We start from the raw sequence: 26,371 nt of genomic DNA on the forward strand, positions 1-26,371 counted from the left end.
CCCACCGCAGCAGCTGAAACAAGTGAAAGGAGCAACTAAACTCTATCTCCATGCGGAGGCACAAATCAACAACATCAAGCAATATGAAAAAATACATTAAATCTCCAGAACAGAAAGAAAGCATCAAATACACAGAAAACAATCCCAAAGAAAATGAGATATATAACCTAAATGACGATGACTTCAAAACAGCCATCATTAAGATTCTCAATGAGTTAAGAGAGAATTCTGACCGACAACTCAACGAGTTCAGGAGCTATGTCACAAAAGAGTTTGATACGATAAAGAAGAACCAAACAGAAATATTGGAAATGAAGAACACAATAGAGGAGATTAAGAAAAATCTAGATGCTCTGAACAGTAGGGCCGATAATATGGAGGAAAGAATTAGCAATTTGGAAGATGGCAATATAGAATTGTTGCAGGCAGAGGAGGAGAGAGAAGCAAGACTTAAAAGAAATGAAGAAACTCTCCGAGAATTATCAGACACAATTAGGAGATGCAACGTAAGGATTATAGGTATATCAGAGGGAGAAGAGAAGGAGAAAGGGGCAGAAAACCTATTCAAAGAAATAATGGCTGAGAACTTCCCAAATCTGGTGAGGGAGATGGATCTTCAGGTGACAGAAGCCAATAGATCTCCAAACTTTATCAATGCAAGAAGACCAACTCCACAGCATATAGTAGTAAAGCTAGCAAAAGTCAACGACAAGGAGAAAATATTAAGGACAGCCAGGCAAAAGAAACTAACCTACAAAGGAACCCCCATCAGGCTATCAGCAGATTTCTCAGCAGAAACTTTACAGGCTAGAAGAGAGTGGAATGATATATTCAGAAATCTGAAGGACAAAAATCTACAGCTGAGAATTCTCTACCCAGCGAAAATATCCTTCAAATATGATGGAGAAATAAAAACTTTCCCAGATAAACAAAAATTAAGGGAGTTCATTGCCACAAAACCTCCTCTTCAGGAAATCCTCAGGAAAACCCTCATTCCTGAAAAATCCAAAAAAGGAAAGGGGCTACAAAACCAAGAGCAGAGGAGATAAGTAGAAGGACAACAGCAGAGAGTAGCAGCTCTACATCAGAACAGATTAAACCATGGGACGAGAAACGAAGGAAACTGAAGAAAACCGGAAAACAAGACACAAAATGGGAGTGGTAGGCCCCCACGTCTCAATAATCACTCTAAATGTAAATGGATTGAACTCCCCAATCAAAAGACACAGAGTGGCAGGACGGATCAAAGAACAAGATCCAACAATATGCTGCCTCCAGGAAACACACCTCAGCCCCAAAGACAAACACAGACTCAGAGTGAAGGGATGGAGAACAATACTCCAAGCTAATAATGAACAAAAGAAAGCAGGTGTCGCTATACTAATATCAGACAAGGTAGATTTCAAAGCAAAACAGATAAAGAAAGATAAAGAGGGACAGCATATAATGATAAAAGGGACTCTTCACCAAGAAGACATAACACTTATAAATATATATACACCCAACACAGGAGCACCAAAATTTGTAAAGCAACTCTTAATAGAACTAAAAGAAGACATCAACAACAATACAATAATAGTAGGGGACCTCAACACACCATTAACACCAATGGACAGAACATCCAGACAGAAAATCAACAAGGAAATAATAGAATTAAATGAAAAATTAGACCAGATGGACTTAATAGATATATATAGAACACTTCATCCAAAAACAGCAGGTTACACATTCTTCTCAAGTGCACATGGAACATTCTCAAGGATTGACCATATTTTGGGAACCAAAGCAAACATCAATAAATACAAGAGAGTTGAAATAATATCAAGCATCTTTTCTGATCATAACGCTATTAAACTAGAAGTCAACTACAAGAAAAAAGCAGAGAAAGGTGCAAAAATGTGGAGACTAAACAACACGCTTCTCAACAAACAATGGATCATTGAAGAAATTAAAGAAGAAATCAAATATTATCTGGAGACAAATGAAAATGAGAACACGACATACCAAATCATTTGGGATGCAGCAAAAGCAGTCCTAAGAGGGAAATTCATCGCAATACAGGCTCACCTCACTAAACAAGAAAAAGCTCACGTAAGCAACCTCAAACGACACCTAACGGAACTAGAAAAAGAAGAACAAACAAAGCCCAGAGTCAGTAGAAGGAGGGAAATAATAAAAATAAGAGCAGAAATAAACGATATTGAAACAAAAAAGACAATAGAAAGGATCAATGAAACAAAGAGTTGGTTCTTCGAAAGAATTAACAAAATTGACAAACCCCTAGCCAGACTCACCAAGAAAAGAAGAGAGAAAGCGCAAATTAATAAAATCAGGAATGACAGAGGAGAAATCACAACAGATACCAATGAAATACAAGAGATCATAAGAGAATACTATGAAAAACTATATGCCAACAAATTGAACAACTTGGAAGAAATGGACAAATTCCTAGACTCCTACAATCTCCCCAAACTGAATCAGGAAGAAATGGAGAATCTGAATAGACCAATTACAAGTAAGGAAATAGAAACGGTAATCAAAAACCTCCCCAAAAACAAGAGTCCAGGACCAGACGGCTTCTCTGGAGAATTCTACCAAACATTCAAAGAAGACTTAATACCTATTCTCCTCAAACTGTTCCAGAAAATTGAGAAAGATGGAGAACTCCCTAACACATTCTATGAAGCCAACATCACTCTGATCCCCAAACCTGACAAGGACAACACAAAGAAGGAGAACTACAGGCCGATATCACTGATGAACATAGATGCAAAAATCCTCAACAAAATTTTGGCAAACCGATTACAGCAATACATCAAAAAGATTATACACCATGATCAAGTGGGATTTATACCAGGGACACAGGGATGGTTCAACATCCGCAAGTCAATCAACGTGATACACTACATCAACAAAATGAAAAACAAAAACCACATGATCATCTCAATAGACGCAGAGAAAGCATTCGACAAGATCCAACACCCATTTATGATAAAAACCCTCAGTAAAATGGGTATAGAAGGAAAGTACCTCAACATAATAAAGGCCATATATGATAGACCCACAGCCAACATCATACTCAATGGACAAAAGCTGAAAGCCATCCCTCTGAGGACAGGAACAAGACAAGGGTGCCCACTTTCACCACTCCTATTCAACATAGTACTGGAGGTGCTGGCCAGAGCAATTCGGCAGGAAAAAAAAATAAAAGGAATCCAAATAGGTAACGAAGAAGTAAAACTCGCGTTGTTTGCAGACGACAAGATCTTATACATAGAAAACCCCAAAGAATCCACAGAAAAACTATTAGAAATAATCAACAACTACAGCAAAGTAGCAGGGTATAAAATTAACGTGCATAAATCAGTAGCATTTCTATACACTAACAATAAACTAACAGAAAAAGAACTCAAGAACTCTATCCCATTCACAATCGCAACGAAAAGAATAAAATACCTTGGGATAAACTTAACCAAGGAAGTGAAGGATCTATACAATGAAAACTACAAGACTTTCTTGAAAGAAATTGACGATGACATAAAGAGATGGAAAGACATTCCTTGCACATGGATTGGAAGAATAAACATAGTTAAAATGTCCATACTACCTAAAGCAATATACAGATTCAATGCTATCCCAATCAGAATCCCAAGAACATTCTTCACAGAAATTGAACAAACAATCCTAAAATTCATATGGGGGAACAAAAGACCACGAATTGCTAAAGCAATCTTGAGCAAGAAAAACAAAGCCGGCGGAATCACAATCCCCGATTTCAAAACATACTACAAAGCTACAGTGATCAAAACAGCATGGTACTGGTACAAAAACAGGTCCACAGATCAATGGAACAGAATTGAAAGCCCAGAGATAAAACCACACATCTATGGACTGCTAATCTTCGACAAAGGAGCAGAGGGCCTACAATGGAGAAAAGAAAGTCTCTTCAACAAATGGTGCTGGGATAACTGGACAGCCACATGCAAAAGATTGAAAATCGACCATTCTTTTTCACCACACACCAAAATAAACTCAAAATGGATCAAAGACCTAAAGATTAGGCCTGAGACAATAAGTCTTTTGGAAGAGAATATAGGCAGTACACTCTTTGACATCAGTTTCAAAAGAATCTTTTCGGACACTGTAACTCCTCAGTTGAGGGAAACAATAGAAAGAATAAACAAATGGGACTTCATCAGACTAAAGAGCTTCTTCAAGGCAAGGGAAAACAGAATTGAAACAAAAAAACAGCTCACTAATTGGGAAAAAATATTTACAAGCCACTTATCCGACAAAGGGTTAATCTCCATAATATACAAAGAACTCACACTGCTTAACAACAAAAAAACAAACAACCCGATCAAAAAATGGGCAGAGGACATGAACAGACATTTCTCAAAAGAAGATATGAATATGGCCAATAGACACATGAAAAGATGTTCATCATCGCTAATCATCAGGGAAATGCAAATCAAAACTACACTAAGATATCACCTTACCCCCGTTAGATTGGCAAAAACATCCAAAACCAAGAACGACAAATGTTGGAGAGGTTGTGGAGAAAGAGGAACCCTCATACACTGTTGGTGGGAATGCAAACTGGTACAGCCACTATGGAAAACAGTATGGAGATTTCTCAAAAAGTTAAAAATAGAAATACCCTATGACCCAGCCATCCCATTACTGGGTATCTATCCTAAGAACCTGATATCAGAAATCTCAAGAGTCCGTTGCACCCCTATGTTCATCGCAGCATTATTTACAATAGCCAAGACGTGGAACCAGCCTACATGCCCAGAAACTGATGATTGGATAAAGAAGATGTGGTATATATACACAATGGAATACTACTCAGCCATAAAAAAAGACGAAATTGGCCCATTCACAACAATGTGGATGGACCTCGAGGGCATTATGTTAAGCGAAATAAGTCAGTCAGAGAAAGACGAACTCTATATGACTCCACTCATAGGTGGAAATTAGTATATTGAGAAGGAGATCTGATCGGTGGTTACCAGGGAAAAGGGGGGGTGGGGGGAGGGTACGGAGGGGGAAGTGGTGTACCCACAACATGACTAACAAAAATGTACAACTGAAATTTCACAAGCTTGTAATCCATCATAACATTAATAAAAAAAAAAAAAAAAAGAAGGCGATGAGAAACGAAAAAACATTCACTTATTTATTTACGCACGCATCATGAGCTTAGTACTTTGCCAGATACTAGGGAAGCAAAAATGGGTGAGATGCTCCCTCCACCCTTAAACCTAACATTTAAAGAAATCAAAGTCTAGTAAAAAATCGCAATTCTTTGTTACATTTTAAGTTTTTCTGGTATCTATGAATCTTAGATTATAGAGAGTCTGGTTTTATAACTTTCTTTCTCAAAAACTTTTCTATTGTTCAATTTTTTTAAGTGTTCAGAAGACAACAGGGGGTGGGTTGCTTTAAGAAACACCAACTGGCGAGGAGCCAGAATAACTAATAAGAAATCTTCAGAATTCTGAATAGAGTAGACCATATATTCTTATGTACATCAGAATGGGCTGACGAGCAATATGACAGCTCTGCCACCAGGGAAATGAATTTCTGATTGAAAGGACATCATCCCAGGGTTTGGACCCTGGCAGTCAGTCTATTGTATAGATTTATTCTTCCTTCCTTCTTTTTTCCTTAACACTTAAAATAGGAAATGCTGGAATGATTTTCTTTTGTTAATGAGATGAAACCAATTCTGCAAAAAGGGAAGGTGCAGGCGTTTTTGCTTCTTGGAACAGGTAAGAGAAATACAATAATGGTGGTCACCAGAGAGCTCGGAGCAAGGATGTTCAACACCCTGGGAGAGAGAAAAGAGAAGGAAAGCAAATGTGCTCTCTAGGAGCAACTTGTACTCCAAGGCACAGGCAAGCCCTGAGCAGGGACGAGGCCAGCTCCAGAGCTCCAGGCCAGAGCTCCTCGCTGAGACTCAGTGTTTCATGAAGATTGTTCTGCTTCTGATCCCTGACTAGGAAGCCGTGAAGTTTAGTTAGAAAGCTACTCAACCGTCACTAGGCTTATTTCTTTAAATATTATGATTTAGTGAAAGCTGATATAAACATGTTGCGCAATTGTTAGTAATGAAAGATGAGCTGCTATTTATGCTTATGTTAACTTTTTTTAGGGAAAGCATGAGGGCCTGGACCGTATGTGACTCTAGGGAGACTTAAAGAGTTAGGACATGTGGTCATAATCCCGGGCATCAGCTCAGAAGTGATCTTGAGCTTGGTAGAACACAGCTAACTATAAGAAGGAAGGCAAGGTGTGTCCCCTGAGCTGGACTGATGAATATTAAGCGGTGACAAGCATCCCACCTACAGGGCCAACTTGGCACGGAGGGGATGTGCTGATTTCCTGACGCAGAGCCTCAGGGCCTAAAAGAGTTAACTTTCCCCAAATGCTTCTCCCCTCCCCCATCACAGGGATACCTTGCAGGATGTGGCCTGACTTGTCAGGAGAACAAGAACTTGCAGTTCAACCAGGAACTTGGACTTCCCACACAGAAAAAAAGAGACATGTAGGAAGGGGAAACCCGAAAATTCTCTGAAGGATAAATGAACAAAACAAAACAAAACACAAACCAGGGTTCATACCAGTCCCTTAGACGCCTACCCACAAATTTGTTTGGCGATAAAGGGAATTAGAGGATATGGGGAAAGGTAGAAACAGAGTGAAAATAAAGCCAGCGGGCAGGGCATGTTGTCAGGCACATTTCCATCAAGGTGAGGGGAATGTCTGGGGCCAGGGAGGAGGAGGGGCACTGAGCAGTGGCCTCCTCCTGATCCTTTAAGGTATTCTGTGTTGGGGGAGATAATTCCTTTGGGGCCCTGAGGAGAAACATCTCTGGGTGTTTTCTCAAAGCCTGGGCTTTGAGAACTGTGAAGAGGGAAGGAAAGGTTGTGAGGTGGCAGAACGTGACCGGACTTTGTGTTCAGAAGTGCATGGTGCCCCTGGGCATGGATGGACCCAGTTTAGCCTCCGTGTGACATGAAACAAGGTTTAACCAGATTGCATTAGCGTGGGGGCTACCGAAGGATTGAGCATGCGGCATGCATTCATTGGCCATTCATTCAGTACGTGTGAGTTAAAACTCCAAGCCCACGGCACCCCCCCATGGTCCCACTGGACTTCACTCACAGAACAAATATTAACAGATACAATCAAAAGTTTCAAAATGGTGACTGCAGAGTGTGAAACCTGAGGCCTCTGAGCCTGGCGCCTGGCGTGACTGCTCGGCCCTATCTGCAATGTCTTTCTGAAAACGCTATATTGCTTGTGTAAGCTTAGTTGGGTTTTGTTGTCTGTAACCAAAACTCTGAAGAATACAGAAATTGGCATCAGACAGTGGTATTCAGGAATCTGAAGTAACATTGAGGAATTGGGCCCAGGTGAAGCAAAAGGCAATGGAAATTTATCATATTAACTAATAATAATTTGGCAATTCATGGCTCATAGCATTGAAACAGCCAGGTGAATTACTCCCCACAGGTCCCTAGAGTGTGGTGCTCATGGAGTCAAGGTTTTGGGAGATTGGGCAGCCACTGCTTTGGAAAAATATGGATGATATGAGGAAATCAAGGAATTTGCAGTGGAGTGACTGCTTCTAGATAGCACAAAGAACGAGGATGATGAGATCAAATTTCTAAATTCTCTGCTCCAAGGTTCATAATGAAGCTCAAGGACTTTCTATGACCCTGTTAAAAGAATCCCTTATGTCTTGCAGGCACAGGGTTCAGATAAAAACAATTTCACAGTTTGATCTTATGGGCTGCCAATTTACAACAGTTGAATTCACAACCTCACGAGGTGCCGTCTGTGAAAGTTAGGGCACTGATCAGAAATGACTAGGAAGCTGAGAACTGGAATGGGGATATGTGGGAGCATTAAGAGCTTTTGGAGTAATTCCTGTATTCACGAGCAGAAGCCAACTTTCCTCCTCCCTTGTCTGATAAGGCTGTTAAACTTTGCCTGAAAGCCATGTAACTCTTTTGATGAGTTGATTCTCATCATGTCTCATTCCAATTGCTCATAATTATCTCCTGACCCATAACTATAAACTTATCTCAACATATCCCAAAGAGCCAATAACAAAGTCAAAGTATATTAGTGAGGAGAGCTCCAGCATCTTTAACCAAAGCTTTAGAGGTTGTTCTCTTTAGGCAGCGATCTGATGAGACACACTGCCTCAGAAGTATGCTTCCCAATTTCAATGGTTTTGGAAAGATCCCAGAATTGCAAAGGGCAAATAGTAGCTCATTATCACCACAAGCAAGGAATACGTGGTTATCATAATAGATAGCATTGTCTGTATAGTTATAAGAATGCTCTCAAATATAGGGATTTTAAGTGATGGCTAATTCATCATGAGATCACTAGGACCAAAAGAAATAGGTGGTCCATGTAGGTACAATTTGGTCTTGGTAACTTACAAATGCCAGCTCTGGTGGACAGAGGCTAGTCTTAGACTCCATGATAAAAATCATGACCCCTTACCCAAGCTCCGGACATGAAACAGTTCACCAAACTAGAGCCTCTCAAATGAGGAAGTTGGTTGCTCTTAAAAAAGGACCTTAACAAAAATATACTATATACCATGAGTCTTTTTCTTGGCCTTTTCCAAGGAACATTGCACCCATTAAGCAGAGTAAAAGTGACCTAAGGAAAGAGAAATACTCAGACGTGTGGGTAAGTGGTTTCCGTGCCTAAGCTAAACTACTTCCTGGGAGCCTGGAACACTGCTGTGACCAGTCAAAATGAGAGCCTAAGAGGATCAGGAGCCACCCATTAGGATGGCTGTTATCATAACAACAGAAAATAACGAGTGTTGGAAACAATATGGAGAAATTGGAACCCTCATGCATACTGGTGGGAACATAAAATGGTGCAACTACTATGGAAAACAATGTGGCAGTTCCTCAAAAAATGAAAAATAGAATTACCATATGACCCAGAAATTTCACTGCTGGGCATAACCCCCAAAGAACTGAAAGTAAGGACTCAAATCGGTATTTGTGCATCCGTGTTCACAGTAGCATTATTTACAAAAGCTAAAAGGTGGAAGCAACCCAAGCATCCATCAACAGATGAATATAAACTAAATGAGATATATACATACAATGGAATATTATTCAACCTGAAAAAGGAAGGAAATTCTGACACATACTACAACATGGATGACTGTTAAGGACATTGTGCTAAGTGAAATAAGCCAGTCACAAAAAGATAGATACCATTGATTCCACTTACATAAGGTACCAAGAGTAGTCAAATTCATAGAGACAGAAAGTAAAATGGTGATTTCCAGGGCTTGGACAGAGGAGGAAATGAAGAGTTATCATTTAATGCGTTTCAGTTTGGGAAGACGAAAAAAGTTCTGGAGAGTGATGGTGGTGATGGTTACACAATAATGTAAATGTATTTAATGCCACTGAACCGTACACTTAAGAGTGATTAAAATAGTAAATTTTATGAAAGTTTCTAGAAGGTCCAAGAGATTGGCTTATATCAGAAATTCCATTCTAAAATGAAGGAGGAGTTGAAACTTCTATCATCTATAGTCACCTGCCACTTAACAACAGGCATACGTTCTGAGAAATGTGTCATCAGGTGATTTTGTTGTTGTGCGAACATCGTAGAGTGTACTTACACAGACCTAGATGATATAGGCTACCACACACCTAGGCTGTCTGGTACTAATCTTATGAGCCCACAGTCGAAAGTGTGGTTCATCATTGAATGAGATGCCATTATGCAGTACATAACTGTACTATTAAAAAGGAGATTTGATGATTGTTTTGATTTTGGCCGCCACAATGACAAATTTGGGTGTGCTGTTCCAGTCCACGTCCCAAGTGATTTGAAGAGCTGCTGCCTTTGAGTAGGACCCCAAACTAGAGAAGTTTCTTCAAATGGTCCAGGCTTCAGTACAAGCAGCCCCACTCTGTGTCCCAAAGTTGCTCAGAAATTCTACGGCAAATAGGGATGCTAGTGGTGTCTGTGGCAAGCCCCAATAAGAGAATTACTGAGGACAAACCTAGGGTTTTTCATCAAAGCAAGTAACTGTTAGCTTGACACTGGACCTTAGTAGAAATTGATAATATGCCATCCATGCCCAGGAGACTTCAACACTAAGTGAAGTTTATATATAGAACCAGGGTCTGGGCAGGTATCGAATGCACCTGTAAATTGTAAATTGTACAAGCAGGTCTTTCACATTCCTGAGCACTCAGTCCTGCCTCGCCACCATTCTTCTCTCAACCCTTGACTCTTTGGAAGATTCTCTGTGATCACTTGGCCAAGGAAGAAAAAAATTGGAGGCTAGTTTGAATAGGACTCTGCAGAACATGTGGATTCAAGCCAGAAGGGGATAGCTAAAGCATTACAGCCCTAACCAAGGATGGCTCAATTTGCTGGAAAAGGAAAATTCTCCCAAGAAGAAACTTCTTTAAAGTGGAAAGACAAAGAGGGAAAACCCTGGGGCCTGCTGCCGGAGCTGCTCAGGCTTAGGAGCGGTCCACATTGTTCCTCAATGCCTTCCCTTCAACCTCTACCATGGCCTTACCAGATCCACACAGGTTTACTCAAATGCTCCCTTAGTAATGCTCCCTATGATGCTCCATATGATGGGAATATGACAACCCCCATTGTAAGAAAACAGAAGAAGATAGTCCCCAAGCAAGACAGAGGCAGAACTTCTCTCTCTCTTTCTCTCTTTCTTTCTCTGTCTCCAATCCTCAAATCTGCAGTGAAGCCTCAAGGTAACTACAGAAAGCAAAGCAGAGGCAGAGTTGCTCTCCATCACGTCTACCCGAATCCTATCACTGTATCTCAGCAGGGCCTTAAATGTATCTTCTTTTATATGGCCAAAGCATCCTGTCATATGAGCTGATGATCCCAAAAGCCCTTGGAAAATTAGAAAATGTTTTATGAGTATGAGATATGGTCATTGTTGATAGTCTCAAAGTGGATTACCTGTCAGTAGATAGGGGCAGCTGTTAATGAATCCATTGATTGGGTTTAGTTTATGGTTCTGAAATAAAAGACGACTGAGGAGTAAAACACGTATTTAAGAGAAACTTCTCTTACATTAAAATATAGTGGCAGGCTGCGTCCCTGCTGGAATATATAGTCTCACATATGGATTCCTCATTTATAACTGAAAACTCCAGCCAAGCAATAGCGATCACAGTAAACTAAGGAGACCTTGGGTTAAACAAATGATTACAGTCGACAGTAGAGGTGTAAACATGACTCTAATTAATGAATCTATAATCTCTCTTCTGAGGTTTTGGCCATTAGCCATGCTTCTAATTAAACCCAGTGCGGGAGCAGCCCCCACCAGCCAAGGGGGTGGTGCAGCAGCATTCTGCACTTCTCGGCAGGCTGACCACCCCAGTCGAGATTTTTCGATCTCTATTTCCTTAACTCTTGAAACTAAAATAAAGCTTCGTTTATTAATAAGACTTTCCTCCAAAACATCCTTAGTCTTTGGTCAACGTTTATCTTTCTTCTGCAGGAATATAGAGAAGCTGGGATGGAAAGTAAGAGATGAACATTGCCACATATTTACCAGATGGCCCTGCCATGGGCCACATAGACCAAGAGATGCAGCAGGTCCTTGCTCTTAAGAGCTAACAAATGAATATTCCTAAAAATAAAACAGTGGTGGGTTTATCTAACTCAGATTGTCAAAGGATACGAGACTTTCAGAAGTTAAGTCCATCCTCCGGTCTCAGAGCATGATTGTCTACTAAGGACTACAGACTACCACCTTCTACCTGAGGTCCACCATGACCTAAATCCATCTCTGGGCTATCAACCTACATTCCATGTGCTTTCAGCCTCCATGAGCCATGTGTGATCAAAATACTCTAAGGAATTGGTGGGTTTCTCACATACGCTCCATGACATCTGTTCTTTAGCCTGCCAGCCATATTTGATGCTAAGAGAGAAAGAGAGAACTGTCTCCCAACAGAATCCTTTGCCATACATCTATCGTGTGGTGTTGACAGTCCTTCATGCAGTGTGGTACAGGGGCAATGATATCTCAGTAAAAATTCTCACTAGGATCCAATGATTTATTTAGCTAACAGCTTAGTTAATTATGTCAGTTTGACAATTTCAAGAGTGAAGGAAAAACACACATGGGCTGGATGAGGAGATTGTCTCAGTAATATTTTATACCAGATATGGTTAGAAAACCCAACGATTTCTTGGTAAAATCTCTAAGCTACCAAGTATTTCCCTATAATCAAGACCACTACTAAATTTTGAAAGAAAAGTGTTTTCTCTCCACACTTGCACAAGGCAAAGTAAAGCAAAATAGTAAGTAAACAATAAGCATTTATCTTTCAAAGAATGGAATGTTTCCTCTGGAAGGAAAAGAAGCCTTTCACTAGGAATCTGGAGACCTGGATTCCAGTCTCTGCTCTGCTTCTGGATGACTCTCTCTTGACCTTAGCTTTCTTATTGCACAAGCGTAGGATAGACCAGGTTGGAGGCCAAGAGTCCTTGTCGTTCTTGCATGCCAGAATGCTGTAAGACCATGGATGCTCAGGTTGCAGGGGACGCCAAGGGAAATTGGGTGGATGTTGGATTAACAGACATCACAAGTTCTCTGCCTTAGAGTCAAAGCCATATTACCCACTCTGGCTGCAGAAAGCCTTCCTTGTTTCCCATAGCATTACTCTCAACACCTCTGCTTCATTTAAAGGATCGATTGTTGCATTTTCTTTACAGAAAATTCTTCCTGATCTCTTTCTCCCATAGGCCTTGAGGCTAGTTATGATTTATTCATCCTTTCCATGCATATTTTTGAGTGCCTGCTATATGAAAGACACTGTTCCCAGTACTAGAGATACAGGGAAAAGAAAACAATCTCTGTTGTGAATGGAAATACCTGCTAGAACCTTCCTGCATACCTTCCCACATGAGAAATGGGCCAGGTGTCATGCTCACATTAGGGATGAGAAAAGGAGGAACCGCAGGCAAACAATTTCGGCATTCTGGAGGTGGAAGACAAAAATAGAGTCTGCAAACAGACTGTGATAAAATAGTCCACAAGTTTGTAGCAAAGCCTTGTTCTCTCCCACAGCTGGCAATAGTAAGTATAATAGCAATTACTGACATTTACATGGCACTCTATGACTGAGAAACCCCTTTTACAAATAGTCTGTCATTCTCTTTAATAGAAACTCTTTAAGGTATTAACAGTATTATTAATTTTGTCTTTTAATAGATGGAATTGATGAATGTACAGAGTTTTAAACAACCATCCCAAGATAACTAGTAAACGGCAGAGCCAAGACTGACTCTGGGTTTTACTGTCTCATACTCTCTCTATTGTGATAAAACTACTCTGAACATTGCTTACTTTATTTTCTTTTTTAAAGGACTGTTTTAGTGGACTGAAGCTTGCCAAAATCTAACTACAAATCATGGAACCTCCCCCATGAACTTACCCACCGTTCCCAGAGTTACTTCTTAAATCTTGTTTTAGCCATTAAATTTTTGTCTGATAAGTAAAGTAGTCACTTTAAATATATAAGAGGAACTCAAAGAGGGGAAAAATGACTAACCTCTCACTATGTTTTGCTTGTCAACTGAGACAAAACAATTCAGGTCTAGAGCTCGAAGTCTACCAGTGGCTCTAGAGATGAGGAGATTTGCGGATCATCTTCAGGTCTGTCAAAGATGCCTCATTTCACTTCCGCCGAGAATGGAGGAAGATAGGAAATACAGAGCTTGTAGCATAAAGAATTTAAATGAAAGACACAATAGAACTTCAAGAAATGAGAGCCAAGATTCACGGGAATGGATGTGTGCAGCAAGAACATGCAGAATCTGCTTCTCTTGACAAATGGTTCCTCTAAGAGGCTTGAATGGAGGGTAGGAAATGGAGGGTGTGACGGGAATAATTTCATGAGGTTATAGCCAGTCTTCATTGCATAGGCTCAAGGCAGAAGGAGAATGAGTAATGGACAAGGATTCAGATGGTCTGGCTCTCCAGGACTCTGCGCTATCCACCTTTGTACCCTCAGGCCAGATATTTGACTTCTCTGAGCCTTGGTTTCTTCATCTTAATCATAAGTGAGACTAATGGGTCTTGGTCTAACTTCCTTGACAGATCATCATGAGAAGGATTTGAGATAACTCCCACTATACGTAAGTTCACAAGGGCAAACTTCTGTCTGTTTTTACTATTACTATATCCAAACTTATGCCTTAAGATATATCCTGGACCTGGTACACAGTAGGCATTCAATAAATGTTTGGTGAATTGATGTATAAATAACACATGTAAAAATGCTTTGAAATATAGAAAAAATGGAAATGGGAACAGCTATGTCAAATACCTGTGGAGACTATTCCGGTGTAGGTCTCACCACCTCTCTCGCCTCCACACTATCTCATGCTTGTTCCTATCAGTCAGGATGAGTTCAAAAGGGAGGAACCAACAACACTGATCTCTACAAAATGAAATCAAGCTGGGGGCTGTGTTAAGCACAACATAATACACGGCAAAAGTTGATGTGAGGAATGCTATCATTGGCTTCTCTCTTGCACCATCCTCCTTTCTATTTTCCGTAAGTCTTGCTGAAGGGAATGTGAAGGAATCTACTTTGCCACTTTGATTAGAACTCAGTAGGGTCATGGGCATAGAAAGGAGGAGGAAAATCCTCCAAGTCTGTCCTCTTTGAAGAAAGCCTTCTGACAGATCATCCTCCAATTCCTAGAGAGCCCGGTTAGCTTCCGTCCCCATTGACGGCAGGCAATTATGATCAGACAATTGAATAGGCACATACCCTATGTGATCAAAAGAAGCTGGTACCCATCTCTCAGTTTGATATTAAGTTAGCCTTTTCCCAGACAACCTGCCTGCCCCATCACAGAGTTACTTTTCAAATACAAATGTCAAGTGAGGCAGCAGAAATTAATTTAATATGCTTTATGGCCACTGGGTAATACCCAGAAGGCTAACAATGGCAGAACAGAATTATAAAAGAATTGAGAGCGAGAATGCTTTATAGAGCCTGGAGCATTGCCAAGGGCAGGAGAGTAAGTGGGAGAAGGAAACATTGGTAATTGGGGTCAGTGGTCAGCTTTCTTTCCAGCATGAGTGGTTTTTAGAACCACCAAAATTTTTCTTTCAAAGACAGCACACGTTCTCTTTGTTCTGAGGCCTACCTCAGAGACAGGATGCTCAGGTTTTCTGATGTACAAGTACCAGGTGACTGGAGGTAGCAGTAAATTTGGTTCTAGCAATTGCGGAAGTCTTTGTGTGAGGAATTAGGACAGGAGCACCTAATTGGTATTCTGTCTGCAGTGGAACATTTTAGCATTTGATTAAGTGGCTGGCTCTGAAATTAGATCACCTAGATTTGAATTCCACTTTTGCCAGCTATTGACTATGCAACCTTATGCAGTTTACTTAACCTCCCTGCGCCTTAGTCTTCATATTTATAAACTAAAAATAATATTGGCACCTATTTCAGAGGGTTGTTGAACAGATTAAATTAGTTGATACGTGTAAAGCATGGAGAACAGTGACTGGCACAGAGTAAGTACTCAGTTAACATTGGTTACAGTTATCCTGTCAATAGCATGCAATTAGAACTTTCGAGTTTAGATTAGGCATGGCTACCTTTTCCAACTTTTTTCTTTCTCCATTGGTGTCCAGAGATCATAACGCTTCTGTGATTCTGTGATCCAGCCCCTACTTTTGGATCTCAATCTCCATCAATAGGAGATAGAGATGAAAGAGCATTTTGGGAATCAAAGTCCTGAGTCTAAGTGCCAGTTCACCTACTAACTAGGTCGATGACTGTAGGGGAAAATCACTGTCCCTCTTGTAGTCTTGATTTCCTAGTTTTTCAGATGAGAGGATTGGGCTAGTTGCTCTCTAGGAATGCTTCTAGTCTCAAGTTCAAGAAATCTACTGGTCCCCTGGGAGCTCAGAGACTCTCATACCTAAATCCTCAGGCGACTTGGCTTGGCTTCTACTTTGTGTGGAGTGTCAGGGATACATGAGCAGTTCTACTTTTCCACGTTACATTTTCACCATAGTTTCTGTCTCGCTCTCCTCCCGCTTCTTCCCTTGACAGCTTGGGGTCCTAGTGTGAATAAGTGGGAGGAACTGGAATTTCCAGAATCCAACTAGCCTGAAAAGTTTCTCTTTTCCCTCACACCACCCCCACATTCCTTGCAGTTTCTCAAGATACCTGATCTTTTCTCTTCTATAGCATCCTCTCAATTGAAGACATCCTGTAAGAGGAGGGGAAACGTGTGAATGGGCCTGTCGCAGGTAGTCATAGAGCCATCATCCTTACCTGAGTTTATTATCAAGTCAGCCAGAAGGTGAAGTCCTGATGTCGTGTGCAGCCAGCAGGAGCAATCCCTTAACGTACACATGGTCTTAAAGGTCAGGATAGGTATGAATTACAATATGGTAATGATTCTTAACTTAGGACCCTGATGTAGAGAAATATGACCATAAAATAGTCCACCAGCACTCTCTTTTGTTTGCATTTGTATGTTTATTTGATTAATATCTAGTACCTCCACAAAACTATAAGTTCCATGAAGATGAGGACTATATTTGTACTTTTTATAGCATACCCAGCATCAAACAGAGTGCCTATACATCACAGGCTCTCAATAAATATTTGTTGAATGAATGAATATAGATTAGTCTATTAGATTAGTCATTTTGAACTCAAAGTCATACAAAGTCCCAGGCTTGGGAATGAAACGGGGAGAGGAAATTCTACCAAGAATTAATGGGAATGGTACAGGAACCATGAAATGGCCAAGATCTTCTGGTCCCTTAACCAGAAAATTCCTGTTATACTATAGGAATCTCTTGATTTGGCCATGTTCATGTTCACATCACTGTCTGCTCCTTCTAAAAAGTGGCCTCAAGATAATCTCAGTCAAATCATCTCCAGAACTGATCCCCAGAAAGGCAAGACACCGTTAAGAGCTAATCTTCTGGGCAGGTCACAGAGAGTGTATCAGCCAAAATAAAGTTAAAAATGAGCATGGGCATAAAAAACAATTCACCATGACAAAATGGGGCTTATCACAGGAATGCAGTATTCAAAATCAATCAATATAATACATTACTGTCTAAAGGAAAAAACCACAAGATTGTATCAATTGGTGCAGAAAAAGCATATGATGAAATTCAATATCTATGCATAACATGATGTCTCAGCAAGGGAGGAATAGCAGAGAGCTTCCTCACCTGACAAAGGGCATCCACAAAAAAGGCTAGAGCTAACATAGTTAATGGTGAAAGACTGAATGTTTCCCATCTAGGATCAGAAATAAGGCAAAGATGTCTATTCTCATCACTCCTGTTCAAGATGGTACTGAATTCTCAGTCAGTGCGATAAAGTAAGAAAAAGAAATAAAAGTCATGTAGATTGGAAACAAAGAAAGTTATCACTCTTCACAGATGACATGATTGTCTGTATAGAATATCCCAAGGAATCTACAAAAAAATTCCTAGAACTAGCAAGAGAACTTATCATGGTCACAGGATACAAGGCCAACACACAAAAATCAATCATATCTCTAGATGCCAGCAATGAACAATTGTAAACTGAAATTAAATGTATGTACATTATTCAAAATAGTTCAAAAACCAAAATATTAAGGTATAAATCTAACAAAACATGTACAAGATCTGGATGGTGCAAACTGCTAATGGAAGAAATGAAAGAAAACTTCAATAAATGGAAAGATATACTCAAATAGTAAAGATGACAATCCCAATAAAACCCTAGCAGTCTTCTTTTTTTTGTAGAAACTAACAAGCTAATTCCAAAACTCATATGGAAACGTGAAGGAATTAGAATAGGCAAAAGAACTTTGAAAAAGAAGAACCAAGTTGGAGGAATTACACTCCCTGATGTCCAGACTTACTATAAAGCTATAGTAATTATGACAATGAAGTATTTATGGTAAGAGAGACAACCAGATGAATGAAATGGAGTAGAGAATTTGGAAACGAACCCACACATATTTGACCAATTGATTCTTGGCCAAATGCAAAGGCAATTCACTGGAGAAAGAATCAACTCCAAGTGGATCATAGACCTAAAAGTAAAATGTAAAACTTTAAAAATTCTAGAGAAAAACATAAGAGAAAATCTTTGTGGTCTTGCATTGTACATGGATTTCTTAGACACGACACCAAAGCAAGACCCCTGAAGTAAAACATGAAGAAATTGGAGTTTATCAAAATTAAGTACTTCTGATCTTTAAAAGACACTGATAAAAGAAAGAAAACACAAATTGGGAGCAAAAATTTGCAAATCATATATCTGATAAAGGACTTGTATCTAGAATACAGAGAGAACTCTCAAAATTTAACAATAATAAAAAACAAACCAATTTTAAAAAGGTGCAAAGGTTTGAACAAACACTTCACTAAAGGGAAATACGGATTGAAAATAGGCACATAAAAAGATGTTCAAGAACATGCTATTAAGGGAAATATGAATTAAAAGCATGATGAGATATCATTACTCACCTATTAGAATGGCTCAATAAAAACTGCTGACAATATCAAGTGTTGACAAAAATGCAAAGCAACAGGTACTGTCATACTCTGCTGGTGGCAATTTGAAATGGTGAAAACAGTTTGGCAGTTTCCTATAAAGTTAAACATACACTTATCACATGACTTAGCAATCCCATTCCTAGGTATTCAGCCAAGAGAAGTGAAAACTTACAGTCACACAAAGCTTGTACATAAATATTTAATGCAGCTCCATTCATAATCACCAAAAACTGGAAACAATGTCCTTCTGGGTAAATGGATAAATAGAAGTGGTAAATTCATACAATAGAATGCTACTCAGGAATAAAAGTACTAATAAAGAAGTAATGATACACCCAACAGCTTGGATGACTCTCGAAGGCATTATGCTGAGTGAGAAAAGCTAGCTTCAGTGGGTTACATCCTGTATGATTTCATTTATATGACATTCTCAAAAAGACACAATCATAGTGATAGAGACAAGATCAGTGGCTGCCGGCGGTTAGGGACATGGGGAAAATGTGACTACAGAAGCACAGCATGAGAGAGTTCTCTGAATTTATGAACGATTGTAGGGGTAGCTACATGATTCTATATATATGTTAAAAGCCATAGAGCTGTATACCCCTGCAAAAGTCAGTTTTGCTCTATTTTAATCTTTTAAAAATGAACACAGAGCTACTTCAAAGGAAATGAACACATAAAAGGGGAGCCCAAGAGGGTCCAATGGAAGAAAGAGAGGCGGAAGCAGACTTTTCATTGGCTCTCGGTTTACAGGCTGTCTTGAATATGAGTCTCTGGTCTTGTCCAGACCGACCTGCAGAGGCTGAGTCCCTTCCATCCGTCTGGTTGCCTCTTTGAGTTCGTGTCTCCCTCCACGCTATCGAAATAGGCATTCCATCATTGGTTGGCATGTCACTGCAAGACTTAAGCATGGGGCTTCCCAAACGATTGGGCTCTCATTCAGTGTCACTGTCACCATCAACCGGCAGCAGCAATGTCCCTCTTGCCCAAGCCCCTCCCTCCCCTGCACTCTGGATGCCCTCTAAATGGCACTAGCCCAAACCAGGGACAATCACTTGTCCACTCACTTCCCAAATATTTACAGAGTCCTTATTGGGTACCAGGCACAGTCAGGGACCATGCTGCCAGGCTGAGGCCCACGGAATATTCTGGAGGGCACGGCTGTCAGAGCAGCTGTCCTGAGGGGGGCCAGCAGTGGTATGTCCTGTCCCGAAGGTCCTAGGCTGTTATCTCATTTCCCATCTTTGCTGATTTTAAATACTTTCCAACACTTCACTCCTTTCTCAGATGAAGGTTTAAACATAGGCAGATGTACAGCCAATATGGTAATATTTTTCTGTTGACTCACTAACCTCCGTTAGCACGTGCCTCCTTAACTCTCTGATCCTGTTCAGTTTGTACTTAGAAAGACTTTGCTCAGACTACTGGCCAAAACATTCATGCTTTCCATTTTCAGAGATATAATACGAGGCTGGTGAGATTAGCTGTCAAAGGAAGGCAGTGACTTGTCCAAGGTCACCCGACAGATTGGCAATAAAACTGGGACTCAGGCTTGTGCCACAAGTTCTTCTCCATCGTGGAACAGACTGGGGAGCTGAAGATCATCCATACGAAGGAATTGCTAAAGTCCCTCTCCAAAAACCGGACAGGAATGGAAGCCGCTCTCTTCCAAATAAGCAGCAGAGGACAGAAATACTTTCAAAACACAGTCACGTCCTGGGGGCAGGAGATGTTTTTGATGTAAGTTGCGATGACAGCAGTTCACAACAGACCCACATTCAGGGAACTGTTCCAGCATGCCAGAGGTTTGCAGGCTTTTAACTCTCATAATTCATCCTCACACACGCCAGCTAAGCTAGAGCAATGTTAAGGGGCTGACAAACCACAAAGACCAGGAAATGCAGAGCGAGCGCTGCTCGGAAGAGCAGGGGAAGTCAAATGTATATCAAAACGCAATCTGGGAGCACAGGCCAGCATTCTGAAGCCTGAAAACAATTGTGATGATTTCCCAGCACACACGGAGGCCTCCAGCCAGAAGGTGCCGAGAGAGGGGAGGGAAGGGGCCGTGCGCCCTCGCCCACCTGCCCAGCACACACTGCAGATGTGCCGCCTGGATGCAGTGCAGTGAGGCTGGCCTAATGCTGAGCTGAGGTCAAGGCTTTACCGAGTGAGAACACCATTTTCAACACTTAATGCAACGCTTTCTTAAATTGATCCCCATTTCCCTGGGAGCAAGAGCAGAGTTCGGGAATCTGGGTTAACTTGGGAGAGTGGGACCAAGTGGGGCCATTTAGTCACAGGGGACAAACCCACCCCCTCTCACCCCCTGCCCTCAACATCCCATGCAGGTCTCATCTAGAGCATTTTCCTCACCATCCCTCTTCCTGATGTCTCTCTTCCACCACCTTCAGATTCTTTGGATAAGAACACGGTATGAACTTGAAAAACGCCTCTATCCACCTGCTCTTTTGTTTCTTACTAATAGCTAAGTAAATACGCCCCCTGCAGATAAAAGATGTGCAGCATGGACAGAGTTAGAGAAAGAACAGAGTTCAGACAGACTGCACCAGAAACCGCCGCCGCAGTGTCCATCCCTTGCCCGCTCTCTTCCCTGTCCCGCTGACCCATTTACCACCTGACCCGGAGTGTCAGGCAACTGCCCACCAGCATCGATTTCCAACAATGAGGCCTCCCTATTCTGCCCTCCTTGTAGTTTGACTGAAAGATGAGGACAAGTCAATGGCCTGAGACCCTATGAGATCTCTAATTGATGAGAACCAGTACCTATGGTGGGACTGAGTGTTGGTGGGGATGAAATTCTGATACAACCTTTGGTCTTGACAGTCCTGAGTGGTGCAGGGAGAACTTCACAGACATTAGCAGGGCTCGATGCCGGTCCTGGCTCTGACCCTCTAAGGCTCTGCCTCAGAGGCACCTGTGTACGCTCCTAGTCCCAAACAGATGAGGGAAGAGCACTACAGAATTTTCCACCCAGACAGCTCTTTCTCTACCACCCTTGACTCTGCTGTAGCACCTCTCAGGCTTCAGGGCACAAAAACTCCCCTAGGTTCCCAAACACCAAGGACCTGAGCCCTCAAATGCCTTCTAATGGGACTATGTTCTCAGGTCACTGTGAGCAAAGGACATTCTGAAAAACCTTGTTCTCCAGCGTGAATCCACCTTTGTCCGCCCTCATCCCCTTCCTATGTCAATCTGAACGGCGAGGACTAAAGGAGGTTCCCTGGCTACCACTGAATTTACTATTCCTGTTAAGACTGCTGGAGAGGCTGTACCACCTGATGAAAGAAACTTTAGGGAGATGCTGCCCTCTTCTGGGAAACGTGCAAAAGAAAGACCCCAGAGAGCAGGCCTGTCCTCCCTTGTCTTTAACCCTCCCCACTGTGGAGGAAATGCATTGCTCTGTGTTCTAGGCATAGCCGACAAGGGAATCATATGGAAGCAGAGGAAAAATGGATGCAATTCAGGATCCGGTAACCAGGGAGACTCTCCCTGAAAGATGGGCAAAAGTCCCAAGAGGGCAGGACAAGATTGAAGAGTTATTGCTGCATCCCCCTGCCTCTGAGCGAAACCTCAGGCGGAGCTCAGTCTCCTGGAACACTCACCGTTTGGAAAAATCTCCCTGTGTCTAACAATTGCCTTTCTGCTACAATTCAAGTTCACACTTCCTTTGGGTCCATGACTAATCGAGTGAACAAACCAAATTTGAGTACCTACTATGTGCTGAGCTCACGAATAAGGCCCAGGCTTGCCCTCAAGGAGCCTAGTCAAGCTCAGCATAGGCAGAGTCCAGTATAGTCACAGAGGCAGAAAAGTGGCCAAAGAAAAAGGTGCCACATGTGAATGTGCCCAGTGTGTTAGAAGAGCAGAGAGGGGTGGCAGGAAGCACAAGCCAGGTGGTGGGCACAGCATCCTGAGAAGCTGTCTTCAAGCAGAAGACACACTGACTGAGCCTTAAAGAACACTTGGGATGGAGGGAGTGAGGGTCAGGAGAAAAGCGACGGAGTGTGTAATGTGTACAGACAGGCTTGCACAGGGGAGAGGAAAAGCCGTACTTGCTCTTTCTCTCGTGTTCTTCCCTGCAGAGATGGGAAAACAATGGGCAGCTGGAGCCTGAGTTGGCCAGCACAGCACTGAGGGCAGCCGTGGACTGTCAGAGCTTCCACAGCCTTCTGTCTATAAATAGCACCCTGCCTGGACTTACACACCCCCCTCTGAAAAAAGCGTTGGCTGTTCTCACAGTGACTTTGAACTGGGAGTTTATATTTAGTTTACTCTCTCCCATCTATTTATACTTCTTTTGTTTACACAAATACTCCTCTCCATTTATTGCTGTCATGTCTGGGCACCTGATGTCATTAGAAGAACATATAGCAGCTTCATTCCACGCAAACTGGGCAGCTAAATCCAGCCCCCCTTACCGCCCATCTATTCTCGGATGTGGTTCTTAGAATTCCAGGCTTGAGGCTTGAAAAATGACTTAAGAAGACATTTTTTCTACACTCTGCCTCCAGCAAGATTCCCTGGAACTGGACAGCTTAGATTTCACAGGCCTCCCAGGAAGGGGGCTGCATGTGCCCCCTTGTCCTGAACTGGCATTCCGCAGCCCTTGGCTTGCTTCTGCTGGAGCAGCCACGCACCGTCCACTCTGCTCACAGCCCTTCACGCGCTCACAGGCCGTGTGTCTGGAGCCAGCCCCCTTTCCCAGCCCGCATTCCCGCCTTGTTTTCCCCTTGGCCCCGGGTTCTTATTCGTATCCATCTTTTCACTAACTCTCCTCAGAACCTCCCTGCAGATTCTGTGCTTTCCTCAAGGCTGAGGGTTCAGAATCCTAGCGAGACTCTGGATTTGGTTAGAAACCTTTGGAAGATTGCTTCTGAGTCTCTGAGATGACACCCTGAGCCCAGTGCATGTCCTAGTGTCACCACATTGTTAACGGCATGAGGACGACTGTGAACTCTGGATCCCTTCTATGCTTCTCCCCGGGGAGGAGAAAGAACACGGTCTTTGGAGGCAGACAATCCCAGAGGCAAAACTCTGCCGCGTACAGCTGTGGAGGGTGGGGCAAGTCCACAAACCTTGTCTGTAAAATGGAGACAATAACACCGACCTTTCAAAGTTGTGCGAGACTATAAAGAGTAGGAAGAGTAGGTTCCAATAGTTACTAAGTGTCTAATATTCCCTCCCTCTGTCTTCCCTTGACAAGCCCACATGTCCCTCTCTGTCATTTTTGAAACTCCTCCCCCGCTTTTTTTTAATGATTGGCCCTGAGCTAACATCTGCTGCCAATCTTTTTTCTTCTTCTTCTTCTCCTCAAAGCCCCCCAGTACATAGTTGTATATTCTAGTTGTAGGTCCTTCTAGTCCTGCTACGTGGGACACCGCCTCAGCTTGGCCTGAAGAACAGTACTAAGTCCACACCCAGGGTCCAAACTGGCAAGACCCCTAGCCACCAAAGAGGAGCGCGCGAACTTAGTCACTCGGCCGCGGGGCCGGCCCCTGAAACCGCATTTTAATGAAGACTTTCTATAGCATCTGTGGGTTCTAAGAACGTCTAAATCTGCCCTCTGAGATGAGAGCCAGTGCCTCTAGGTAGGCGCAAGCCATTCTTAATACAGAGCATAGGCTTTGAGCCATTTTCTGGAAATGGCCCCTGGAAAGAGATGAACTTGCTGCACAGTCTTCATGACGTCGAGGGACTGCTTGGGAAGAACGATAAACAAAATCTTGTTCTGGGGGCACAGCATCCCTAGGGGGAAGTGCACAGCCTCCATCTCTGATGAGGAATGAGCAGGAAGAGTAGGAGGAGATGGGGAAGAGAGATGGAGGGTGAGGCCCCAAGGGGAGAATGTCCAGGTGTGTGCTGGTTCAGACCCGAGGAGAGGCCAGGTCAGCAGAGACCTCGTTCTCGTGCACTGTCTCTCATTCCTTGCTCTAATCTCAGCCTCTCTGGCACTCAGTGAACATACAGCCAGTCTGGCATTTATTCCAGGTAATTTTATGTTTGATTACAATCTCAAGCCAAAGGAGGAAGGAACAGAATCAAAAACTCATGGAAAAATGAAGTTCTAAATTGGATCCAAGTTAAAAGCTCTTCTTCAACGTGCCTGCTGTGTAACACGAGCCACCTGATAAAACCAGGAGTCTGAGTGCCTGATCACGACAATCCCCATCCCTGTCAGGGGCTCAGAGTCCTGGCTTCGGGGAGGTGGGTGGGGATCAAAGCCCGGGGTCCCCTGGAGAGCGAGCGGCCACAACAAGCAGTCATCAAGAAAAGCAAAGAACTCCCTGTTGGACCAAAGCCACTCGCTCGAGAGACAGTGACCGAAAAATTCAGCTTTGTTTGAAATAGAGATTCAAAGGGGCTCCCTACACATGCCCTTCCCCTCCCTCAGCTGGACAGCTGCTACTGCCTTCAGTCCCAAGGTGGACGTCACCTCCTCCCCCGGTAATGCAGAGGACCTGTCTTGGGGAGCTGGTGCTTCCACATTCTCGCATAACCCTCTGTTTACCTTCTCATTAGTCTCCTGCTGGGTGTGACTTCTCTAACTGCCTGCTTCATGACTCCTCATATCCTCATTCCTTTTCCCATGGGGAGTGGCTGGTCACATTAGCTCCTAAGTCGTAGTTGACCCAGAAGTCAGTCAAGTCACCCCTTTCTCTTTCATTCAATAACTATTTGTAAAGTCCCTACTATGAGCCAGACATTGTTCTGAGCACTTGGCATCCATTAATGAACCCAACAAGGAAAAGTCCTCTATGAGCATGAAGCTTATGTTGGCTTTCCTGGTCTATGTCTAATAATAATCCATAACATTAACATGGCACGTCATTCCTGATGAATATACATCCACTCTCCCATTTTAACCTCACAGCAGCCTTTGAAGTGGCCTCAGCAGGTCCTATAGGCACCTTTGGGAGACAAGAGGAGAGACACATGGAGAGGTGACATAACCTCTTTGTCATGGAGCGATTCCGAGATGGGGTCAGAACTAGCATCCAGGGCTCCTAATTCTCAGTAGAGCGATCTGCCCTCTGTAGCTCCCTGCCTCATGCTTCGATGTTAACAAAATCCAAGTCTGCCGTCTGAGTTGGCACCATTCCTCTAGGAAGCATCCTCCACCCCTTCGCCACACTGATCTCCCCCATGCCTGACTTACGGTAACCCTCTGCTCTAAGCACATAATGCAACACTTACTCCAGTGCCACGTTAGCTGTTCAATGCTGTTTTGAGTGCCACGCTTCCCCAGTGAGACTGCAAGCTCCGGATGACACGGACAGCATAGAGAGCCGCTGGACTCTAGTAGCATCTAGCAGCTCCAGATGGTGTGCTGCAGTGGTTTATGAGATGTTCCGAGATGGCTCTTGGGGCTGTTGAATAGGGTCTGGAAACTCAGAATGTGACCTCGGCTGCAGATGGCCCCATTTCTTTATCCTGGTGAGCTGTGCAAATCGCTTTAAATGTGAGCCACTCTATAACATATGTTGGGAAGCTCTATGTATGTTTCCTAGCAGAGGACTGGACACATGGTTGGTGGTTAATAGATACGTGGCAAGGTATCGAATGCAAAAAAGATCAACTCTACATTATTTCAAACCTGGGACGGATGGGAGAAGTATATAGTTATTGCAAATGAGAACTGAGGCCTAGAGAAGCTAATGACTTGTCGAAGGTCACGCAGCTAATAAGCACCGGAACTGGGAAAATTTTCCAGGGAAATGGTTTTAAGTTCGCCTGTAAGTTGGC

This window comes from Equus quagga, chromosome 1 (genome assembly GCF_021613505.1).
Source record: "Equus quagga isolate Etosha38 chromosome 1, UCLA_HA_Equagga_1.0, whole genome shotgun sequence".
NCBI classification, from domain to species: Eukaryota; Metazoa; Chordata; class Mammalia; order Perissodactyla; family Equidae; genus Equus; species Equus quagga.